We start from the raw sequence: 10,475 nt of genomic DNA on the forward strand, positions 1-10,475 counted from the left end.
ACATACCAAGGAGGCAGGTTCGGATAACAATTTGATAACAATAGTATCAGCAACAGGAGTAACCATACTAGTAATAGTACTAGTAGTAATAGCAGTAAAGGCATTTATTTGTCCTATAGGGGCTCTCTTTACGGTATTTTTCTGTTTACAACCACACAAAATAACTATCTCCATTTTATACAGAACTATGAGAGAAGTAAAATAACTTATTTGATATCCTTATGTATTAAATTTTAGAATAGGGATTCCTTCAATTACTAAAAGCAGCAAAAGGAATAGTCAGATGTTGATTAAATGCACATGACACATGGGATTCTTTGTAAAATATTGCTGATGATCACGAAATGAGAGAACAGTCACTAAACGATATTTTCTGTGCATCTCCTATGTGTCAGATCCTAAGCTAGACACAATTGCTAACAAGAGAGACTTAGTATTTTCCCTTATTAGGAATTAAGTACTAGAGGGGAAATGCAAAGTGCCTCAACTGGAGAGACCGTTTCCAATTTTCAAAAGATATTTTTTGTATTTCTCTTTAGCAGTGGGTAGCAGATGTGCAATAGTATTCTTTTTATAGTTTGTCATTACTGACATATTTCAGTCTTAGCCATTTCTTTGGTCTTCTTTGCTTTTAAACCTTTATTTATTTTTTTTTAATGGAACTTGATAATTTTAATAAGTCAATCTGGTCAAAGTGATTTTATGTTGATATTTAAAAATCCTTTTTAAGTATTTATTAAAATAAATGGATGCTTTTAGGTCCCAAGAGTTGAGACAGTGAAGGAAATACTAACACATAATAGTCTATAATTCCAATTCCCAGGTTTTTTTTGTTTTTGTTTTGTTTTGTTTTTAGCCAAGATCTTTTAATTGTGAAAAACAGGACAAAAGTTTACATTAGACATATATAACTGAAAGGAAATGTAAGAAGAAAAGCCATCACAAGCATTTTCCTGGGGAATGGAAATTATCACCAAGGATTTGTCCTTGTCTCATTTCTTATTTTATTAAATTCATGACATTATTGAACATTGTGTCCTATTTCTCTGACATTCTACTGAATAAAAAATGATAGAGTTCATCTAATGATTTGATTATAGTATAGAATTGTACCTGATATGTCAAGATAAACGTTAACATTGATATGGAAGTTATGGATTTGTAGACAGTATTTAATTTTTGGAAAGAAATATTTTATCAAAATTATTAATCATTTATTATTGTCAATAGAACTATGTGGCAGGTTTCATTACACTGCAGTAAAAGATGTTGGTTGTAAAATCTTTTCCTAGCCTGACTGTCATGCAACACCCAAGGCATTTTGAAGAGGAACAATTTTTATCTGTCTTTCACAAAGATTTATACCATTATCAGTTTTATATAAAGAGAAACCTTTATGCCTAGTGAGATACACATTTTACCTGCCCGTAAAATGTGTATCTGTATTAATGAGCCGCCATGAAACACTGGGGCCAGGATCAGATTACTGACCTGTTTTGTATTTATGACAAGACAAAAATATATATACTCATCTACTAAACAGTTAAAAAAAAAGAAAGTTTTCTATAAAGTTGCCTTAATGCAAAATTAATTCATAAAATATTTTATTTTGCATATTTATTGGTTTAAAAATAAGTTCCACTTTTATTTCAGGTCAGTTATAACAAGGATGTGTCTTTTCAACATCAAACATGTCAGTTAAAATGTAATATTAACTTAGAGGAGTTTTCAAAAATTGGAAAAAATTTTGAAAGATATTATATTATATATTTGTTCATGAGAGACACAGAGAGCAAGAAGCAGAGACACGGGCAGAAGGAGAAGCAGACTCTCCGTGGGGAATCCGATGTGGGACTCCATCCCAGGACGCCAGGATCACGACCTGAGCCAAAGGCAGACGCTCACCCACTGAGCCACCAAGGTGCTCCCCCAAACTGGAATATTTTAAATACACTCCTATCCTTCCACAGAGCAAAAGCCTAAGCCTAAGGTGAAATGTGGCTTTTTCACTCAATCGTTTTAGTATTCGGTACAGTTGCTCTGTAAGTGTAGTGACATTTTTCTTAGCAAATTAACTCGTAATTTATGCATAATAAAACAAATAAGCAAACAACAGAAACAAAAGGATTATTCCATAGCAATCTCAATGGAAAAAAATCTCTGCTATTATCTTAAAGAAATAACTAGGTATAACAGGCAGACACAAATGATTTGATTTCTCAAGATAATTCATCTTGAAACAAAATAATCACACAAATATAAAGCTTTAAGTTATATATACTAAAATCATGTGACTTGAGTGCTCTGGTGAATCATTTGAAAAACAATGGCTTCGACATACTGAAAACTAAACTAAACGTTCTTGGCCCTAAGGAGTTAATGTGTTTTTAAGAAGAGAAAACAACAACAATTCCATTTACTCCCAGGGAATAATTTATGTACTAGGAAAATTGAGTTGAAAAATGAGAACTTGTATGTGAAAGCCAATCTTTAATGAGTATTAACATAAAAATGTATCGCCTACACACAAGATAGCAATTCAGGTTTTAGTTGAATTCTTTTGAAAAGAGACCATCTTGACTAGATCTAAGAAAATGACCCAACAGGGAAATTATATGTATATATTTTGAGACAATAATTTATTTTAAATTACCTTCCGTATGACATAAGAAAAAGTAAAGCTGAAGGATTTGAGATTTACATTGAATATGGACTTGGCTTAAATTTTTTTTCCAGTTTTGCCCTATTATGGTGAGCTTAAACCTCTCTCCTTATGAACAAATGTTCCCTGAACTCTCCTTTTGCTGTCTGTACCGAATAAATGGATAACAATGGAGGAAGGTGTGAACTGTTTTCTTGCTATAAAGTTGTTTGTGTAGGAAGTATTCATATTAATGACAATATCTTTAATTGACACAGAAGGATCAGTGTCTAAGCACTGGATAAACAGTGGATTTAGAAGAGCACAGAAAAACCACCATTTACTAAAATGATAATTCCAAAGAATTGTCCGTGTCCGACATGGATGTTTAATCCAGACCAACATATCCATTGACTTACCTCCGCACAAAGATAAATCACACATCTGACCACTATTTCAGGTCCTTCCTTGTGTGTTCTGATCTATTTTGAGCTTTTCTTGAACTATTCTTTTTTTTTTTTTTTCCAATTCGAATCTGTTCTTCATCGCTTATGTACGGTTTAACTCCTTCCTGCCTGTTGTTTTCATCATCTTATTTATTCTTCCTTCAATAGTTCTTAGACCTCTCTTAGGGACTTGGATTAACTTTCATCCTGATTCTTGCTGTTCCCAACTCCACATTCTAGTGGTCATGGAGTCATGACTGTTTTCCTATTAACTACCTATCGAATGGACCACCTCCTCTCCATCATCACTATCAATTTCTTAGTTCAGAATTTCATCTTCTCTTACTTCAAATATTACAATGCCCTGATCACCAATTTTCTGGCCAAAGTCCTCGTCAACTTCCAATCAATTCATTACACCAAAATAAAACTTATTATAGAAGTTTCCTGTTTAAAACCATTCAGTATCTCCCTATGCCTTTTTGGATATAATGCCGATGACACTGCTTGATACACAAGGTCCTTGATGGTCTGGCTCCCTCCTTACCTGTTGAAAACCATCTCCTACTAATCTTCAAAAGGAATACACTATCATCCAGAGCCACTTGTTCTTCTTTGAACACGTCATGTTGTTTCATAACTTGCTTTTTCCAGCTTTATTTCAGTATAGTTGGCAGATACAATTGTAAGATATTTAAAGTATACATCATGATGGTACATTGTGGAAGGATTCCCCCACAATTTAGTTAGTTAATACATTTATCACTTCACATATTTCTCTCTTTCTGGTAAGAACATTTAAGTTCTAGGTAAGAACATTTAAGTTCTAACCTATTAACAAATTAACGATATAATATTATTATATTAATATTATATATTAACTGTCAGACATTAGGTTCTTAGATCTTAAGCATTTTATTGCTGAAAGTTTGTACTCACGTATTTTACAGCTCTGTGCTTTTGCATTTGTTGTCCTCTCTACTTATATCCTTCCTTATTTGTCTGCAACACATGTAAATCAAGCTCTGAATACAAAAGCCAGATGTGCGCTTCCGTAAGTGGGGAAAATCATGAATGAGTTGAAACTTTCATTGCTCTGAAACTATGATTAGCATCAGTCAAAACTATCAGAATGTCATAGGAACTCAGATCTTGCCTGAGAATTAGGGTGATCAACTGTCCCCGTTCTCACGGAACTGAGGGATTTCCTAGGACACAAGATTTTCAGTTTTCCTTTTTTTCTTTTTTCTAAGATTTTCAGTTCTAAAACCCAATAATGCTAAGCGAACCAAGATAGTTGATCACCCTGAGACTCAAGAGCTGGACACAAGTATGTCTTCCTCTCATCTGTCCCCAGTGTTTGCTGAATCTCCATCCTAACCCTTATTCTCTATTGCGAAGGCTTTATGATTGCGTGTGGTTTCCACACCAGGCTATGCATCTTCAGACACTGGGTCTTACTCACGTTTCTATCTTTAGCAAGTACTTTGTTGCCAGTCACATATCTTGTTTCCAGAAAATGTTCCATAACTACAAATGAAGAAATTGATGAGTAAAAAAATGAATGATTGAATGACAGAGAAAGATTTAAAAAGCAGGCAAGACTCATGTCCCAAAGTTTCTAGAAAAAAGTAACAGAATTGATCAAGGATCTCTGACCTGAAATGTAGAGCTCAGAACCAAGCAAGAAAGCCACTTCTCAGATTCTATTGTTGTCGCCACTGTTTTTTTGTTTTTTTTGTTTTTTACTTTTTTGTAATAAAAGCATTTCTTCTGATTCCAGATCTTCAGTATATTCTATAACTTTACAAATGCTTTCAGTGAATGGGATGCTTTTGGTAACCATGAGTAGGACTGGTTTTCATCTGTTTTTGGCTGGTACAAACACATGTGGTACCTGAGGACACCCGACATGTGACCTTCAGACCATCCCCTAGAATTTATGAATTTATGGGAGAGATATTTAGACTTCCACAAAATGTGGGAGCCAGAGTTCAAACTAATACCTCTCACGTCTCATGAGTCCAAGAGACTTCTGTTGACTTAAATTACCTTGTTAATATTTGATTTATATAATTACCTGCTCCTATATGGGGTGCATAAATATTTACAAATGTTTCATACTCTTCTTGAGTTTTCCCCTTTATCATTATGTGATATCCTTCCTTGTCTTTTGCTACATAGTTTTTGTTTTAAAATCTATTTTGTCTGATATGAGTATTGCTACTCCAGTTTCTTTTCTTTTTTTTTTTTTTATCATTTTCATTCCCATGGGATATCTTTTTCCATCCCCTCATTTTCAGTCTATATGTGTCTTCAAATCTGAGGTGAGTCTTTCATAGGCAGCATACCATGGGTCTTGTTTTTGTTTTGTTTTTTAATCCATACAGACACCTTATGTTTTTTGATTGGGCCATTGAGGCCATATTTACATTTAAAGTGATTATTGATAGGTGTGTACTTATTACCAGGCTAATTGTTTAATGGTTGTTTCTAGAGTTCATCTCTGTTCCTTTCTTCTTTGCTTATATCTTCCCTTGTGGTCGAGTGGTTTACGTTAGCATTGTGTTTGAGCTCCTTTTTCTTTATTTTGTGTGAGTCTGTTGTAGGTTTTTGGTTTGTGGTTACCATGAACCTCATACAGATTAATCTATATATATGGTCATTTAAGTTGATAATCACTTAAGTTCAAATATACTCTAAAAGCATTACGTTTTCATCTCTTGGCCCCATGTTTTATGTTTTTGGTGTCATATTCTACATATTTTCATTTTGTGTATCCCTTAACTATTTATTGTACTTGCAGCTGATTTTACTATTTTTATCTTTTAATTGTCGTATTAGCTTTTAAAGTGGCCGATTTATCCATCTTTATTATATATTTGCCTTTACCACTGGGACTTTTACTTTCATATATTTTAAAAGAATTTCTAGTTATGGCCTTTTGTTTTCTGCTTAAGGAAGGCCATTTAACATTTCTTGTAAGACTGATTCTCTACAACAGAATTTCTGCTTGACTTTCCTCATGAGAGCACCCTCATCCCACACTCACTCAGTGGTTCCTATTCTTCTTTCTTATCCTTTTTTGTTTTTCTTCTTTCTTTTGCCTTCACAGAAGTAAAGACATTTCTCCTTTTGTCTCCTGCCAAGCAGCACAGCCTTGGTTCTTTTCAACATCTAAGTTCCCTTGATCCTTCGCTATGCCATATGGCTTACCAAGGTGTATTTTTATAAAAAAGGATAGCTCCAACCCTAAGGAGAAATCCTGGTAACAGCAGTAAATTTAATCATCAATATATGTGAAATACATTAAAAAAAGAGAGAGAGAGAGAGAGAGAACAAGAGTTTTAACTGCACCATCACAGATACATAAAAACAATACCTTAACAGGAATGGTTTCAGGGGATTTTGTCATTTAGAAAATACTTTTGTCATTTAAACTTACACATATGTTAGAAATATTTTACTTTTGGGAGCCCCAGAAACAATGTTTTGGTATTTTATTATATTTCAGTTATTCCTCTCATGGATGATTTTTACACTTTTTAAATTCAGAGTCAAAGAAACAATTCTGATGACTTTTATTATGGTATTACCAGACAATTATCTACTATTACATAATGAATTCTGGTTTCTGAGAGTCTACAGAACATTTAATGACTATTAGTAAGAGAAGAGAGATAGAGAATCTAGATACTGTTTCAGACCACTAACTCTACAAGTTAAATCCTCATGAAAACCCTTCAGCTTATAAACAGGTTCCTTCATAAAATGATCGTTTCAAGTGTTTATTCTCTCCTTCCATTTTAGACTTCAAAAATGGGAAGGCACATGACTTTCTTTTGTTCTTGCCTTGTTTTTCAGTAGCCCCAAATGTGTCTCAGACAACACAGCAATTTCAGCTAAGACATGAGCCTATTCTGTAATGTGAATAAACTCAGATTGTTAAGCAGCTCCAATTACAAAAATTCCCACTTTGCTATTCTTCTCAGGGATAGCAAGAGTTGCTAGCATTCCAATTTGAAAAAAGAAAAAGAAAAAAAAAAAAAACATAAGGGGAATGAGGACTAGTCCATTCTGTTTTTTTTTAAAGTTTGGTGTCCTGAAAAGGAAAAAACAAAAAACAAAACAACTTTTATTTGATTTGTTGAATGAATCATTTTTATGAATCTTTTGAATGACTGAAACCAAATATACATTATATTCATTTTCACATATCATTGTTAGGAACTTACAATTTCAAAACTGAAATAATTGCAAAGATGATGCAAAATGAGTGATTTAATTTTTTTTTCTTCTGAATGGCTGGCTCCCCCACTCCCTGCTTCACCTCACATCAATTATAGATCCAAGGAGACTGTTGATTTTACTTGGATTATTTATGGCAACATAGTCTGTATCTGACTTCCTTTGGCGAAAAGGTCTCCAGGGAAAAATTTTTCACAGTTCTTAAAATTGCTATATCATTCATTTCTTTTTTTTCTAATATGAACACTTTAGCTGTGTTCATACCATAGGTAGCTAAAGTTCAATATTTCAAAGTTGGATAATGCTGTCATAAAACAATAGTAACTAAAGGAAGTAATATGTATATATTTACTTATCTGCTGGTTTGCTTTGCTTTCTTAGCTTACTCAAGGCCTATGTCTTGAGCAAACAAGTTGTCCTACTTATGCTCCGCAGACCCCTTGGGGAGTTGCAGTCAGTGGAAGGGAGATAATGTGAAATGGCTTCCAGGGACTTGAAAAAGTTCAAGCAACCTCTAAAGGTACCTCCTAGGATGTTATTTATATGCATAAAAAATCCATCTCATTTTTCTTAAAGACCAAAATGCACCTTTTATCCCTTAGCATATTTTTAATCATTATTTATCATCATAGAGGTTGGAAAAGGAAACACTTATTCATTCATACTACCATTTTCCCAGAAGTATATTTTTTTCGAGATAGCCTAACAACTTTGCCTACTCAAACTTTAAATGATTCCAAGGGTTTTTGTAACTGACTTGAAAAAGTTTCAATTTCAAAATTTGAAAACTCCTAAGTTTTTCCCCTGATATCTCTAATTAATCTCTCAACCCTGCTAAAACCAAGTAACTTAAGTTAGTCTTCTGCACTAATAGTCTTCAACATCTGTGGGGTTGAACAACAAAAATTATTTTTTCTTTCCATATAAATTTCTCGAAGTCATTTACTAGTCTTGAGTGTTTTTTTCTTTGAATTGTTAGATACATTTTGCTTTTTTTTTTTTTTTTTTTCTTTTTGAGAGAGAGAGCACAAATAGGAAGTGGGGGCAGAGAGAGAGAGAGAAGAGAATTTTAAGCAGGCTCCACACCCATCACACCCACTTGTCATGGAGCCCATCACGAAGCTCATCGGACTCTGAGATCATGACCTGGACCAAAATCAGGAGTCAGAAGTTTAACCAACTGAGCCACCCAGGTGCCCCCATTTTGCTACATTTTCAAGTCCAGAGTATCAGTGCTACATTTAATAGTAGAAACTTCATTACTTCAAGTAATATTATTGTACTATCTACAGATCAATCTGTGATATCCTTACATTGAAAGTGCTGGTTAGTGCATCTTTCTAATGAGGTGGTTTAATCTTAAATATCATTTTATTTTTCCTAGTTTCTTTAGGTTGATTGAAAGTTTAAATGCACTCCTTGCCTATATGTATACACATATTAAATAATTATGCTAACCTTTATTTATTTAACTAATATCTATTGATGGCTAGCTATGCCATGGTGCTAGGCATTTAGAGAGGTCTCAATAATTTGAGAAAATTGTTTTGTCTATGAAAGCTTCTACTCATTCTTCAAATTTCAGATAATCACCTTATTGTATTATTGCAGATGAATTACATATTATTTGTAATTCTTATGCATGACAGTTGCTTAAATAGCAAATGTAAATTCCATGTAACTTAAATGCTTACTTACAAGCACCCATAATACGCAGTTAGTTGTATTTGCTATGAATATATAAGGAAATAATAACTTTCTACAGGGTCATGTGAGGTGAGAAAGGACTCAAGTTTTACCAAGGAAAGTTAAAGACAAATTGCCTTTTCTTTGCAGTGCAAAATTTGGAAAATACAGATATGTGATTCTTTTGTCCCTTTGTACATTTTTTTCTCTTTGTACATTTTCAATAGGTAATGAAATACATAGGATTTGGGAAGAATTTAAATTCTTAATTTTTAAAAAAATGTATCTTAAAACTATGCAATTAAATTCTTTCATTTTGAGTTGTTCACTAGAATTTGGCAAAACTTGGATGCAGATGGCTTATCTTCTTGCCTGAGGAAATAGTTTTTTGAAAAAGGATGATTGAGAACAATTGTGGATAAAATACTTTTCATGCTAAGAATTCTAATATAATAAAAAATTAAATCATAATGTAAGTTGTTAGTTATTGTACATTGTGTCAGTTACTGTACTCCAGACCATGGGTCTTTCTATTAAAAAGAGTATTGAAATGAATAGTTCACTTCTCTGGCTACATAATTAATCCATTCTGTGATATCAAATTCATCTTACCCAAGCTAGAATTCAAGTGAAAAGTAAAATGAGACAAACAATACTTCAAAAATGGAATTGTGTGATAGCTACTCAAGTAGATGTGTATGTCTCTCTCTGTGCATTATATTATACATAGTGAGAGAGTTTCTCTTTTATACTGTGCTGTAACTCCTGAGAGAGTTCTGAATGTGTAGCTCTTATGAGGGAGAGAAATAAAAGACAAAGGACACAAGTCTTAAACAATAAATGTTCACATAAAGATCAAGGTCAAGATACTGGGGACCTGATACATTTTTGTGAAGGTATAGGTTTGCTGTTGAATATTAATTTCAGGTTAATTCAAAATATCTAGGTTTTTTTTTTATATAGATTTTTAAATTTTTGTGGTGTGTGTGTGAGAGATGTCATGGGACAACTTGTTAAATTCTCCTAAGAGTTTAATTTACATTTTGTGGGTTTCCAATCAACATAAAAGTCAGAGTGGACCTAAGCTGATCTTAAACTAATTTGTAAGTTGAAGTTTTATTATTAACATATCAAGTAATTTTAAATAAATATATCCAGTAAATACATATAAAAAGCAAATCATAAGCTCTTGAAAATTAATATTGCATATGTGCTTGGTAGACTTCAGTGTTCACTGACTTATTTAAGGTTTTTATGGTGGAATGCCACACACACATCCACAAGCTCTTGAATATTTAGAATATCTTCCCAAAAGTCAGAATCATTTTTCAATAAAAATATCTCAACCCAAATATACTGAGGTATTAACATCTTTCACTCTTATATTACTAAATATCTATGAATAGTATAAAAACAATTTTGTATTTATTGTTTTATGAGCTTTAGCACATTAG

The sequence above is a fragment of the Canis lupus genome, chromosome 7 (assembly GCF_048164855.1).
Source record: "Canis lupus baileyi chromosome 7, mCanLup2.hap1, whole genome shotgun sequence".
NCBI lineage: Eukaryota > Metazoa > Chordata > Mammalia > Carnivora > Canidae > Canis > Canis lupus.